General features: G+C 32.7%; 2 non-coding genes across 2 annotated transcripts; both read left to right on the top strand.

The window, feature by feature from the left end:
• Positions 1–8113: 8113 nt before the first annotated feature.
• Positions 8114–8328, top strand: LOC135596325 (small nucleolar RNA U3). The gene has a single exon (XR_010480944.1). It is a non-coding gene; the product is annotated as a small nucleolar RNA U3 (small nucleolar RNA).
• A 152-nt stretch (positions 8329–8480) lies between these two features.
• On the top strand, positions 8481–8694 carry LOC135596321 (small nucleolar RNA U3). The gene has a single exon (XR_010480940.1). It is a non-coding gene; the product is annotated as a small nucleolar RNA U3 (small nucleolar RNA).
• The last annotated feature ends 7161 nt before the right edge of the window (positions 8695–15855 follow it).

Here is a 15855-nt window from a genome sequence, read left to right on the forward strand (position 1 = left end):
TTCCCTCTAAACCTTTGAACGAATGGTCGGATTTGGAGAAGAAGTATTTTTCTTTAAACGCAAAGGCTATGAATGCCTTATTTTGCGCTTTGGACAAAAATGAGTTCAATCGGATTTCTATGTACGAAATGACTTTTGATATTTGGCGTACACTTGAAATCACGCACGAGGGAACTAGTAGAGTCAAAGACTCTAAAGTTAACATTTTAATGCATGATTTTGAGCTTTTTCGAATGAAGCCGAGCGAAACCATTGTTGACATGTACACCCGTTTTACGGATGTCGTCAATGGTTTTCAAGCTCTTGGCAAATGTTTCTCGAATTTTGAACTTGTTAGTAAAGTTTTACGATCACTTTCTAAAGCTTGGGAATCAAAAGTAATGGTAATACAAGAAACAAAAGATTTAAATATTTTTCCACTTGAAGAACTTATCGGCTCATTGATGACATATGAAATGGTGTGCAATGCACATGATGAACACAATGAACACTTGAACCACCTTCCAAAGAACAGGAAGGATTTGGAACTCCGGACAAATAAATACCACTTGAGCGATGACTCAAGTGATGAACATAATGATGAACTTGAACTTCGAACACTAACTCTTAATAAGTTCATTAAACAAAAATCTAAAATAAACAATGAACTTGAACGGAGGAAGAGGCCAAAGAAAAGGAAGGCAACCAAGGATGAATCAAGAACTTCCAAAGGTGAAACGACGAGGGTTTTGACGAGCTTCAACTACAAGGTAAGTAACTCAACTCTCTTGAATTATTTTGAAATTACTTAAAGTTTTTAATGAGTTCTTAATTTAGATAGTAGGAATAGGAAATAAAAAAAAATTATTTTTCAAAAATTATATCATGTTTTTCCTTTTAGTATCTTTAAAAAAAAATTAAAAATTTGATCATGAAAAGTATATTGCTAAGGTTTCATACATGTTATGTTTTGAAATGTTGAATGATGTATGCAACATTATGGATAATAGTTATATATAATGCTTAGGATTAATTCATGCATGTATATTTTGATGATTTTATGTCATGCATGAGTTTTTGAAGTGAATATTGATTTGATACTCTCATTTTGGATTAACATGTTTTTGGTTTAATCATTTTTATGATGAATTAAGATGACATTCTCATGACATATTAAGATGACAAAGTGTATGTACATCTATGTATGAATTTCTTGATAGTCTTTTGATGATAGATGTGATATCATGATGTTTTATGTGTTTGGTCTTGACGATTTTATGACGAAACTTTTGTTTTGATTTTAAATGATGATACATGTTTTCACAAAAAGATTTGAACACCCTCACATGAAATCAATTATATGAAATGGAAATAAATTTTATATCCTATTGAGATTAATGAATTTAGTTTACCAATCTTGTGAATCTCATGAAAATAAACATGATGAATATTTTAAAAATAAATGAGTGTATCATGTATTTGGTCTTAATGATTTCTCTTAAACATATTTTTTTTGAAATCATACTTGATGATGAATATCAAGATATTAAAAGGATGTTATCATGGAATCATACTTGATGATTTGTTCTATGAAATTTACCTTTCCGTCTTAAATATTGACACTTGTTTTATTAAAGGTAAAGGAATGCTTATAAGAAGCAAATCACATGAATAGAAATTTATAAAAACGAAATACGATCCTCTATCTTATCGATTTTTCAATAAATCTATGCTTGTCATGTATGAATTTATTGAATGTGATTTTGAGGATGATTTCGGATTTCACAAATGCTTGATTCATACTTATGACATGAGACACATTTTAAATATGAATCATGTTCAATGCTTCAATCATATTATATCTCCCTTAATTCATTTTTTTCTCCTAGATTTATTTACGAAAGAGGAGAATCTTCCAAAAATAAAATGATGCAAATGAATCACTTATCGATATGTCTTTTTGAAATATCTTTTTAATGTGATGTTGATAATTTGAGATGCCTATTGGAATTCATGACATAAGATAATTGAATCCTTGACTAACTCTAGCTTGAAAATAGATGTTTAAAATCTTGCTTGATTAGCTGTTTTATAAGATTTTGCCTTTATGTCTTGAACTTTCATGCTTATCTTGATTTGACATATAATGACTAAGGCATGCTTAGATGAAAAAGAATCACTTCAAAAATACTTTTCCCATCGGATCAAGATTAATGATTTCATGATATTTTGTGAATCTCGAAATTGATTTTGATGACTTGATTATGAGTTTCAAGTTACCGATTTGATTTGAATAAGTTTTATTTAAATCATAATCTTGATCTTGTAAAATTGGAATCACAAATAATATCTTTTGGTATTCATGAATTGATACTCACAATATGAAAGTATTGGTATTCATGACTTGAATTTAATTGAAACATTGCATGCTTAAATTAATCATTCTCCTATGTCTCAAAAATTCCTTAAAAGCTCATTTGCTTTATGATGAATCACGAATCATGACTTGATCTATGATATTGATATATTTTAATCATGATCCTTGGTTGTATAATCCTTTTGCTCTAGTAAAAGGATTTATTGAATGAATCATGTCCTTCTTGAATTTTCTTGATATCATGACATGATTTTGTAAGTTGGCTTGTATAATGATTAAAATCTTTTTGCCATCGATTTCTCCCTTCTTTTCGGTAATGACAAAGGGGGAGAAATATATGAATTGATACTATGAGTGCCATATTTGAATGATAAATATATGAATTAATAAATGCCATATTTAAATTTGAATTATGTTGAGATATCAAAAGAAGCTTGCATCGAAATATATGGTAAATTGATAATCGAAATGCTATGATTGCCATATGCCATGTTTGCATCATATTAAGATATCAAGAACTAGCATTGTAATTTTACTTGCTGATATCTTGTCATATGATGAAATGCTACGAATTGTTGCTAAAATGATGCATGCAACACTTATGCTTTTTATATAATGTATTGCATATGATGTGTATCATGAATGCTTTAAATGATGAATGTTTGGTATCATGATCAACATGTTGATAAATGCTTGAAAATTTTAATGTTTGAGTATCATGTATGATATGCTTATTAATGATGATTGATTTATTTTTCGGTATCGTGCATGAAAAATAAGGTTATTGAAATTGTGTATGTTTTAATTTGAATATATAATGATGCACAAATAAGAATGATACTTACCTTTGTCATAATATGAAAATTGATATAAGGGTTTTCCCTTCTTTTAGACAATGACAAAGGGGAGCAAGAATTTCTAGCGTGGACATCATGAAAAGAGGCAAACTAACTAGCTTGCATAATTCAAGATGAAAGCAAAAATTGCACTTCTCAAAAGAGAAGATGCAAATGTAACATTTGCCAAATTGTTTGCTTGCCTCATGTAAAACATTATCTCTTGCTAGTTTGACATTTTTACTAGCTTGTATGTTGCAAAACTTGATCACTTTTTCAAACATTTTGCTAGCTTGCATGATGTAGAACTTGCTATCTTGAACATTACCAAAAGTGCTATCTTGTATGCTATAAAACTTGCATATCTAAAACTTGATAGCTTGAATGTCCTAAGCATGATGCATTACTTGCTAAATTTTCTAGCTTCAAAACTGCATGATGATAAAACTTAATATTATGTTTTTTCATGCAATGAGTTGAACTTATATTACAAACACAAAGAATAGTTGTACTTCTCCTTTTTGTTGATGACAAAGGGGGAGAAGTATGTTGATGACATGATATGCATAAGTTTATGCATATGTTCATGATGATGTGTTGCAAGTATTCATGATGAATATTGCAATGACTTGAATTCAGTTTGAATTCAAGGTTCTATCAATATGGCATATTGATAGGGGGAGTTTGTTTAAACTCCGGGAGTTAAGGTTAACTCTGTCATCAAGTGGTTGTCATCATCAAAAAGGGGGAGATTGTTGAATCTCGTATTTTGATGATGAAACCACTTGATATGTGTTTATGATTTAAACTGCATTTTGAGCGATGCAGGTCTACTCGATCAGGTTTAGACAATTGACGCAGGAGGAATTGACATTGCGCCGGAAGAGATCACGTTAGGATATTGGATGGTTGAATGCTTCGGACATCGGGCATCGGGCCAAGGAGAGCGAAATTGTGCCAAGGATATTGGGGTTACGGAGGTCAATCGCCGATTGGGCAACAAGCCGTAAGAAAGGACGATGCACCGAAGAATCGGACAAAGCGCCAACCAATGACGTGCCGGGCAACAAAATATCAATTCGGGTTGTAATAATTGTCTAGATCGGAGTTGAGTTTTGGTTTATGTGTGCAGGATTAACTACGATAACGATGAAGACATAAAGCGAAACAAAGTGTTGGAGTCAAGCACGAAGGATTCGTTGGGAGTTCGAGGGTTCGACGGAAGTCCGAAGGTTCGTCGGGAATGCTGCCAGGACTAGCCGAGAATGAGTAGGGAGCTTGTCGAAAGGTTTTTTGGAAGCTCGCCGGAAGGTTCGTTGGAAGTTCGCGGAGCTCACCGAGAACGACCGGAGCTTGCCGAAGAAGCTCGTTGGAACTCGCCAAGATCAAATCGTGAAGTCTAGGAGCTTGCCGGGAGTCCGCAGAATGGTTTTCGAGAGTTTATCGGAAGACCGTCGGAAGTTCGCCGGAAGAAGTCTTGACTTACGGACTTTGTAATAGCTTAGAAAATGTCTTTAAATTCGTAGTTAGTACGTTAATTAGGGTTAGGATTAGGTGTTAATCTTATAACCCAAGTAGGGGCCAATTGGGCCCGAGTTCGGACTGGTTTGGGCCAAGTTTGGAGCCCAACCAGTGAGCTGATTTGGCCTAGGCGGTGGCACCGCCCAGCACCCGAGAGCTGGGCGGTGACACCTCCTGGGCTGGGCGGTTGCACCGTCCAGCACCCGAGCGCTGGGCAGTGGCACCGCTTGGCTGGGCGGTGGCACCGCCAGCATCGGGAACATAAGAGAATTCAAATTTTTGGAGCCCAAATTTGAATCCTCTTGAGGCCTATAAATACCCCTCAAGTCTCAGCTGAGAATACAACTCTTTGAGCAGCAAGTGATTGAGAGAAAAGCCTTACAAGAGTCTTTGCCTTTCTTGTTTTCAATTTGCTAGAGAGTTCACCTCCTTTCTTGCTGAAAATTTGTAAGAGGTTGAACTGCTTGTAAAAGGTTGTAAGAGAGGTATTTGCCCTTCCATTTCAAGAGATTTGCTAGTGGAAGGTGGGAGCCTCATCGAAGAGGGGCCTCGCAAGTGGATGTAGGTCATTTGATCGAACCACTCTAAAATCGGCGTGATCTCTGGTTTGCATTTCATTATTGCTATTTACATTACTGCAAACCTACTTACATGCTTTAGTTCTTTATTACCTTTGCTGCGCAACATTAAGAATACGCTTTCAAGTTAAGCTTTTCAAGTTCCGTTCTTATCGTACGAAAGATTTGTCGAAACCAACATTTTAATCCGCTGCACTAATTCACCCCCCCCCCCCTCTTAGTGCCGCTCCGATCCTAACAGATATACAACCGCTATGACGCGCATTAATAGTTGAATTTAATGTAGTATTATTATGTTTATTGGCTTGTTTTTAAAATTTATGGTCATGTATAAAATACTTTTCAAAATTTTTTTAGAATCCAATTAGATAAAATTATTTTCAAATAATTTTTATTTATTTATTTTGATTTTGAATATCTTTTATATCTTATCAATTATTCGATCGAATATTAGATTATGTGACCCTTTATAATTAAATAAAATATATAATAGAACTAATTAAATTATAATGATAGATATTAGTCAATAGGAAAGAAGTCAATATTAAAGTAAGATTCATGGATACTAGGAACTCTCCTAATAACTTATCCTACACACTCTAATCTCTCCTATAAATAGATAAGACATCTAAAGACTAAACTCTCCTATAAATAGATAAGACATCTAAAGACTAAACTCTCCTATAAATAGATAAGACATCTAAAGACTAAAAACACATCTCATAGAGGATGTAGTTGAGAGATTACAGTTTCTTTCTCAACCTCCTTGAATCATCAATCTAAGTGGTCCTGTAAAAAGATAAAAAAAGAAAAGAATGAGATTCTAGTTCTTCTTACATATTGATAGTGGCTTTGGATCTAAAGACGGTGTCTTTAAATATCACATAGAGATCATTTTCAAATGATATCAAAAGGTATGTAAAACCAATCTAATATTATTTGATTTCAATCCTAGCATAAAAGATTTTGTCTGTATTACATATAGCATGTAACAATTTTTATGCTAACAAAAATATATAAAAGCATCGGCACCTACATAAATATTTTACAAAAAAAAATCACTCAACTTAATAAGCCATACTAGTGGACTTAAATATGAAGTTATATCATGACAATAAATATATACACGATGATTATAAAATATTTTGGTATCACAATAAATCATAAGTGATTCTTCAGGTTTGATTTAGTTTTGATTATGTCTAAAATAAGATTATCTAAAATAAGTTTGAAGTTTAAACAATATGTAAATAATATGGATGGAGTAATAGATAATTAAATAAAAAAATAAAAATGTTATACTAAAAATATTAATCTATGTGTAGATGTTAAACGTTAATTTGTATAATCTATGTATAGATGTTAAATATCAATTTGCATAAGGAAAACTTTATCATTTTATTTAGCAATTTAGGATATTCAAATTTGTACACTTTATTGATGTGTTATATTTAATATCATTGATAAATAAAAGGGTAGCAGCATAGGATATGAATGGAAGTAAATATAGGATGTTATAAGATAAGAACTAAGTAGCTATCAAGTTTCCAAGATTGTCAGATCAGCATACTATCTTACTTGCTTTTAAGCGCAAAGTCAAGTTCTACTTAATCATTCGACTCTAAATGCAGGTGTTGAAGCCTAAACCAAGTCTCCCAGAGAATATGCGTGTAAAGATGCAGTTAGGTGACACGTCAATGGAATATAAGTAAAAGTTGACAAAGCCTATGTGTTAAAATAATATTATATAGTTATATATATGATTAAACTTTATATATGTTTAAATTAATATTATTATTGTTATGATAAATTTTGGTTATTCATCTCGTGACAAAATGATATAAATATATTTGAGTCTTTTATTATGTCATATGTGACTATTGGGTTGAGGTCAAAGTTAAATAGGAATTATTATTTGGTCATTAATGAGATTATGAAATCAATCTAAAGATACAGAGTAACAATTTATCATTAACGTTATGTGAGCAATCTCATGCAACTGTATGAATCTTCTTTTCGGTACAATATTATTAGCCTTGTAGACTTGAGCCACGCATGATGTATTGATCGATTAAGCTTGGAATGTGAGTTAAGGAGACCTGATATATTAGTCGAGTGTCAACCGAATAGATAGAGATAACATTTTGATCAAATATTCAATTTTTTAAGTAGTCGTGTTTCTAAATAAGCGAGCTTATAGTGTTTTGATGGAAGTGCTAAAAGTAGTTGTGATAAAAATATTGTAAACATAGTTAAAAATACTAAAATAATTGATATAGAAGTTGGTTGTTCTTATTTCTAAACAATTAAAAATTATTAAAAAAATATTTTTCTGTATGAGCTGATTTATATAAGGTTTTGTATTCATTTGCTTCACTCATAACGTTTTTCAATAAAAAAATTATAAATCTATTCAAATATATTATAAATATCACTATAAATCTTACATGTGAGAATTAGAGTGATCCATAGTTCAGTAGTGATCGATCTAAATTGATGAACTGATTCATCATATCAACCAATCCATATGGTGTAATGTGGTATTTTAGAAACATATCTCAAGAATTATGATGAATAAAAACATCTGAGAAATATGAAAAGCAGCAACCTCGAAAAACAAAAACAAAAATCCATCGATCGGGATCCATTGGCACCATTTTTTGATACACTCCACAGCACCACTCACCAATCACGAATCTGGACTCGGAACAACGACGTCGGATGACTCGCCACGTGGACCCGTAACGATGACACTTAGTCCCACATCACAATGTCTGAAGACATATTCAAGCTATATTAGAACCTCAACGGGCGAACACAGCACGACCTTACTTGAACAGGATCTGTTCTATAGGTTCGTACAACTGTTTCTTAGAACTCTAACGAGATAGGCACCAAAGTCTGGTTGATGATTTAGGACCTCGGGATCGGAGCGTGATTAACGGTGGGAATCTCTCGAGGTCTCTCACAGTAGGGGATCGTTCTCAGCTGTTGTTGCCGCATCGGCTGGGGCGATCCTGGGGTTGTCTGACAGACCCACACACTTTTTTTGGACTTTCATGTATCAAAAACTATATTACAATGTCGAATGACTCGCCGAGTGGACCCGCAACGACAACACTTAGTCCCACATCACAGTGTCTGAAGACATCTTCAAGCTATATTAGAACCTCAACAGGACAACACAGCACGACCTTACTTGAACAGGATCTGTTCTATAGGTTCGTACAACTGTCTCTTAGAACTCTAACGAGATAGGCACAAAAGTCTGGTTGATGATTCAGGACCTCAGGATCGGAGCGTGATTAACGGTGGGGATCTCTCGAGGTCTCTCACAGTAGGGGATCGTTCTCAGCTGGTGGTGCCCATCGGCTGGGGCGATCCTGGGGTTGTCTGACAGACCCAAAACACGTTTTTTGGACGTTCGACTCGAATGTTGGGTCAAACACTTCTTTATATAGATATGATAATGAAAGGAAGAGCTTATGAAGATAATTGTGAGAGCAATAACAAAAATATTTTGAAGTAGTTTTTTTGACGTGCACACGTGACGAAGATAGAGAGAGAGAAGAACCTGAAGCTTAGACGCATCGCTCAAGCGGATGATATCGAGATGCGTGAGAGAGAGAGGAAGAAGAAGAAGAAGAATCTACCATTGTTTACAGCTTAAGGAACCCCAACCTGATTCTCGTACGCCTCGTTTAGAGAGAGAGAGGAATATGGCAATGTATGTAGCTTGGCATCGTTTAGAGAGAGAGGAATATGGCAATGTATGTAGTAGCTTGGCAAACACCAGCCTGAAGCTGGCGGGCATCATGACGTGACAAAACTCGCCCAACACTTCTCTTCACTCGTGATAGAATTATCCGCTTCAGAGGCAGGAATCCAATAATATTTAGTCCCACATCCTAAATATCACAATGTTCCAAGCCATATATTAGAGATAAAGCCAGCCCATTTAGTGCTACACGAACTGCCCAATCTTTTTGCTAGTTTCCCTTTTGCTTGTGGTTTTCTGTGGGTTTTTTTTTTAATGTACATGAGTTTAAATGAAAAATGTATATGTTTATAATCTATGTGCAGATGTTAAACATCAATTTGTATAAGGAACATTTTATCGTTTTATTTAGTAAGTTAGGATGTTTAAATTTGTACACTTTTCTAATGTGTTATATTTGATAGCATTGATAAATAAAAAAGGTAACATCATATTTTACTCATAAATATAGTATATGAATAAAAGTGAAAATAGAGTGTTATAACATAAGAACTAATTAGAGATCAGGTATTGGTTGGTATCTTCAATCTTCCTATTATTTTTGGTTTGCAAAGCACCACATCAATAATTTATATTTATTTAAAAGTTGACAAAGTTTATGTGTTAAAATATAATTATATAATTATATTTCGTCCTCTTTTGTGGTCTTTGTTCAATTGGTATATTGACCTCCGCAACTTCGATCTCCTTGTCGCAATGTCCGTTCTTCTAGGCTCGATACCTAAATTCTCGACCTGAAGCCTTCTGCCGACAGGTTGACCGTTCCTCCGGTCCGACATCCAATATTCTGATATGTTCACTCCGGTCCAATGTTCAATATTATGACATGTTTAATTTACATCTCCTGATCGACATTAGCCCTACGTCACTCAAACGCATATTAGAACAACACTACAATTAGTTTCATCATCAAAATCTGAGATTCAACACAAATATTAACTATGTGTCAATCAGATAGACATGACATTTCTACCAAGTATTTAATTTCTTAGTAATCATGTTTTTGAATGATGGAATTGCTAAAAATAAATGTGATAAAAATATTGTAAACATAGTTAAAAATACTAAAATTGATATAGAAGTTAGTTGTTCTTATTGAATGATGGAAGTGCTAAAAATAAATGTGATCCTGGGGTTGTCTGACAGACCCACAATCCTCTTTTGGACCATGCATATTTTGTTTGTTAATTGGACATGCATCTTCTATTGCTGTTTAAGTTCTTTTACTTGCAAAAAGTCCTCAAATAAAATGAGACATATATATCTAATGCTAAACATAAATATAGTTATATTTGTATATATCTATGCAGTTCAGATGGATATATAATTTTCATTTTTTTAATAATAGTTGGGTTGTATTGATGTCCGTTCTTGACCTACGCAATAATAGTTCAGATGGATATATAGTTATATTGGACCTTCGCAACTTCGATCTTCTTGGCGCAATGTCCGTTCTTCTAGGCTCGATACCTAAATTCTCGACCCGAAACCTTCTATCGACAGGCCGATCGTTCTTCCGGCCCGACGTCCAATATTCTGATATGTTCACTCCGGCCCAATGTTTAATATTCTGACATGTTTAATTTATCTACATTAGTCCTACGTCACTTAAACGCATATTAGAATAATATTATAATTAATTTCATCATCAAAATTCGAGATTCAACATAAATATTAACTATGTGTCAATCAGATAGAGATGACATTTCGAACAAGTATTTAATTTCTTAGTAATCATGTTTTTGAATGATGGAAGTGCTAAAAATAAATGTGATAAAAATATTGTAAACATAGTTAAAAATACTAAAATTCTCGACCCGAAACCTTCTATCGACAGGTCGATCGTTCTTCCGGCCCGACGTCCAATATTCTGATATGTTCACTCCGGCCCAATGTTTAATATTCTGACATGTTTAATTTGTCTACGTTAGTCCTACGTCACTTAAACACATATTAGAATAATATTATAATTAGTTTCATCATCAAAATTCGAGATTCAACATAAATATTAACTATGTGTCAATCAGATAGAGATGACATTTCGACCAAGTATTTAATTTCTTAGTAATCATATTTTTGAATGATGGAAGTGGTAAAAATAAATGTGATAAAAATATTGTAAACATAGTTAAAAATACTAAAATTCTCGATCCGAAACCTTCTATCGACAGATCGATCGTTCTTCCGGCCCGACGTCCAATATTCTGATATGTTCACTCCGGCCCAATGTTTAATATTCTGACATGTTTAATTTGTCTACGTTAGTCCTACGTCACTTAAACGCATATTAGAATAATATTATAATTAGTTTCATCATCAAAATTCGAGATTCAACATAAATATTAACTACGTGTCAATCAGATAGAGATGACATTTCGACCAAGTATTTAATTTCTTAGTAATCAAGTTTTTGAATGATGGAAGTGGTAAAAACAAATGTGATAAAAATATTGTAAACATAGTTAAAAATACTAAAATTCTCGACCCGAAACCTTCTATCGACAGGTCGATCGTTCTTCCGGCCCGACGTCCAATATTCTGATATGTTCACTCCGGCCCAATGTTTAATATTCTGACATGTTTAATTTGTCTACGTTAGTCCTACGTCACTTAAAAGCATATTAGAATAATATTATAATTAATTTCATCATCAAAATTCGAGATTCAACATAAATATTAACTATGTGTCAATCAGATAGAGATGACATTTCGACCAAGTATTTAATTTCTTAGTAATCATGTTTTTGAATGATGGAAGTGCTAAAAATAAATGTGATAAAAATATTGTAAACATAGTTAAAAATACTAAAATTCTCGACCCGAAACCTTCTATCGACAGGTCGATCGTTCTTCCGGCCCGACGTCCAATATTCTGATATGTTCACTCCGGCCCAATGTTTAATATTCTGACATGTTTAATTTGTCTACGTTAGTCCTACGTCACTTAAACACATATTAGAATAATATTATAATTAGTTTCATCATCAAAATTCGAGATTCAACATAAATATTAACTATGTGTCAATCAGATAGAGATGACATTTCGACCAAGTATTTAATTTCTTAGTAATCATATTTTTGAATGATGGAAGTGCTAAAAATAAATGTGATAAAAATATTGTAAACATAGTTAAAAATACTAAAATTCTCGATCCGAAACCTTCTATCGACAGATCGATCGTTCTTCCGGCCCGACGTCCAATATTCTGATATGTTCACTCCGGCCCAATGTTTAATATTCTGACATGTTTAATTTGTCTACGTTAGTCCTACGTCACTTAAACGCATATTAGAATAATATTATAATTAATTTCATCATCAAAATTCGAGATTCAACATAAATATTAACTATGTGTCAATCAGATAGAGATGACATTTCGACCAAGTATTTAATTTCTTAGTAATCAAGTTTTTGAATGATGGAAGTGGTAAAAACAAATCTGATAAAAATATTGTAAACATAGTTAAAAATACTAAAATTCTCGACCCGAAACCTTCTATCGACAGGTCGATCGTTCTTCCGGCCCGACGTCCAATATTCTGATATGTTCACTCCGGCCCAATGTTTAATATTCTGACATGTTTAATTTGTCTACGTTAGTCCTACGTCACTTAAAAGCATATTAGAATAATATTATAATTAATTTCATCATCAAAATTCGAGATTCAACATAAATATTAACTATGTGTCAATCAGATAGAGATGACATTTCGACCAAGTATTTAATTTCTTAGTAATCATGTTTTTGAATGATGGAAGTGCTAAAAATAAATGTGATAAAAATATTGTAAACATAGTTAAAAATACTAAAATTCTCGACCCGAAACCTTCTATCGACAGGTCGATCGTTCTTCCGGCCCGACGTCCAATATTCTTATATGTTCACTCCGGCCCAATGTTTAATATTCTGACATGTTTAATTTGTCTACGTTAGTCCTACGTCACTTAAACACATATTAGAATAATATTATAATTAGTTTCATCATCAAAATTCGAGATTCAACATAAATATTAACTATGTGTCAATCAGATAGAGATGACATTTCGACCAAGTATTTAATTTCTTAGTAATCATATTTTTGAATGATGGAAGTGCTAAAAATAAATGTGATAAAAATATTGTAAACATAGTTAAAAATACTAATATTCTCGATCCGAAACCTTCTATCGACAGATCGATCGTTCTTCCGGCCCGACGTCCAATATTCTGATATGTTCACTCCGGCCCAATGTTTAATATTCTGACATGTTTAATTTGTCTACGTTAGTCCTACGTCACTTAAACACATATTAGAATAATATTATAATTAATTTCATCATCAAAATTCGAGATTCAACATAAATATTAACTATGTGTCAATCAGATAGAGATGACATTTCGACCAAGTATTTAATTTCTTAGTAATCAAGTTTTTGAATGATGGAAGTGGTAAAAACAAATGTGATAAAAATATTGTAAACATAGTTAAAAATACTAAAATTCTCGACCCGAAACCTTCTATCGACAGGTCGATCGTTCTTCCGGCCCGACGTCCAATATTCTGATATGTTCACTCCGGCCCAATGTTTAATATTCTGACATGTTTAATTTGTCTACGTTAGTCCTACGTCACTTAAACACATATTAGAATAATATTATTATTAGTTTCATCATCAAAATTCGAGATTCAACATAAATATTAACTATGTGTCAATCAGATAGAGATGACATTTCGACCAAGTATTTAATTTCTTAGTAATCAAGTTTTTGAATGATGGAAGTGGTAAAAATAAATGTGATAAAAATATTGTAAACATAGTTAAAAATACTAAAATTCTCGACCCGAAACCTTCTATCGACAGGTCGATCGTTCTTCCGGCCCGACGTCCAATATTCTGATATGTTCGCTCCGGCCCAATGTTTAATATTCTGACATGTTTAATTTGTCTACGTTAGTCCTACGTCACTTAAACGCATATTAGAATAATATTATAATTAGTTTCATCTTCAAAATTCGAGATTCAACATAAATATTAACTGTGTCAATCAGATAGAGATGACATTTCGACCAAGTATTTAATTTCTTAGTAATCATGTTTTTGAATGACGGAAGTGCTAAAAATAAATGTGATAAAAATATTGTAAACATAGTTAAAAATACTAAAATTCTCGACCCGAAACCTTCTATCGACAGGTCGATCGTTCTTCCGGCCCGACGTCCAATATTCTGATATGTTCACTCCGGCCCAATGTTTAATATTCTGACATGTTTAATTTGTCTACGTTAGTCCTACGTCACTTAAACGCATATTAGAATAATATTATAATTAGTTTCATCATCAAAATTCGAGATTCAACATAAATATTAACTATGTGTCAATCAGATAGAGATGACATTTCGACCAAGTATTTAATTTCTTAGTAATTATATTTTTGAATGATGGAAGTGCTAAAAATAAATGTGATAAAAATATTGTAAACATAGTTAAAAATTCTAAAATTCTCGATCCGAAACCTTCTATCGACAGATCGATCGTTCTTCCGGCCCGACGTCCAATATTCTGATATGTTCACTCCGGCCCAATGTTTAATATTCTGACATGTTTAATTTGTCTACGTTAGTCCTACGTCACTTAAACACATATTAGAATAATATAATAATTAGTTTCATCATCAAAATTCGAGATTCAACATAAATATTAACTATGTGTCAATCAGATAGAGATGACATTTCGACCAAGTATTTAATTTCTTAGTAATCATGTTTTTGAATGATGGAAGTGCTAAAAATAAATGTGATAAAAATATTGTAAACATAGTTAAAAATACTAAAATTCTCGACCCGAAAACTTCTATCGACAGGTCGATCGTTCTTCCGGCCTGACGTCCAATATTCTGATATGTTCACTCCGGCCCAATGTTTAATATTCTGACATGTTTAATTTGTCTACGTTAGTCCTACGTCACTTAAATGCATATTAGAATAATATTATAATTAGTTTCATCATCAAAATTCGAGATTCAACATAAATATTAACTATGTGTCAATCAGATAGAGATGACATTTCAACCAAGTATTTAATTTCTTAGTAATCATGTTTTTGAATGATGGAAGTGGTAAAAATAAATGTGATAAAAATATTGTAAACATAGTTAAAAATACTAAAATTCTCGACCCGAAACCTTCTATCGACAGGTCGATCGTTCTTCCGGCCCGACGTCCAATATTCTGATATGTTCACTCCGGCCCAATGTTTAATATTCTGACATGTTTAATTTGTCTACGTTAGTCCTACGTCACTTAAATGCATATTAGAATAATATTATAATTAGTTTCATCATCAAAATTCGAGATTCAACATAAATATTAACTATGTGTCAATCAGATAGAGATGACATTTCAACCAAGTATTTAATTTCTTAGTAATCATGTTTTTGAATGATGGAAGTGGTAAAAATAAATGTGATAAAAATATTGTAAACATAGTTAAAAATACTAAAATTCTCGACCCGAAACCTTCTATCGACAGGTCGATCGTTCTTCCGGCCCGACGTCCAATATTCTGATATGTTCACTCCGGCCCAATGTTTAATATTCTGACATGTTTAATTTGTCTACGTTAGTCCTACGTCACTTAAACGCATATTAGAATAATATTATAATTAGTTTCATCATCAAAATTCGAGATTCAACATAAATATTAACTATGTGTCAATCAGATAGAGATGACATTTCGACCAAGTATTTAATTTCTTAGTAATCATGTTTTTGAATGATGGAAGTGCTAAAAATAAATGTGATAAA

The sequence above is a fragment of the Musa acuminata genome, chromosome BXJ1-10 (assembly GCF_036884655.1).
Source record: "Musa acuminata AAA Group cultivar baxijiao chromosome BXJ1-10, Cavendish_Baxijiao_AAA, whole genome shotgun sequence".
NCBI lineage: Eukaryota > Viridiplantae > Streptophyta > Magnoliopsida > Zingiberales > Musaceae > Musa > Musa acuminata.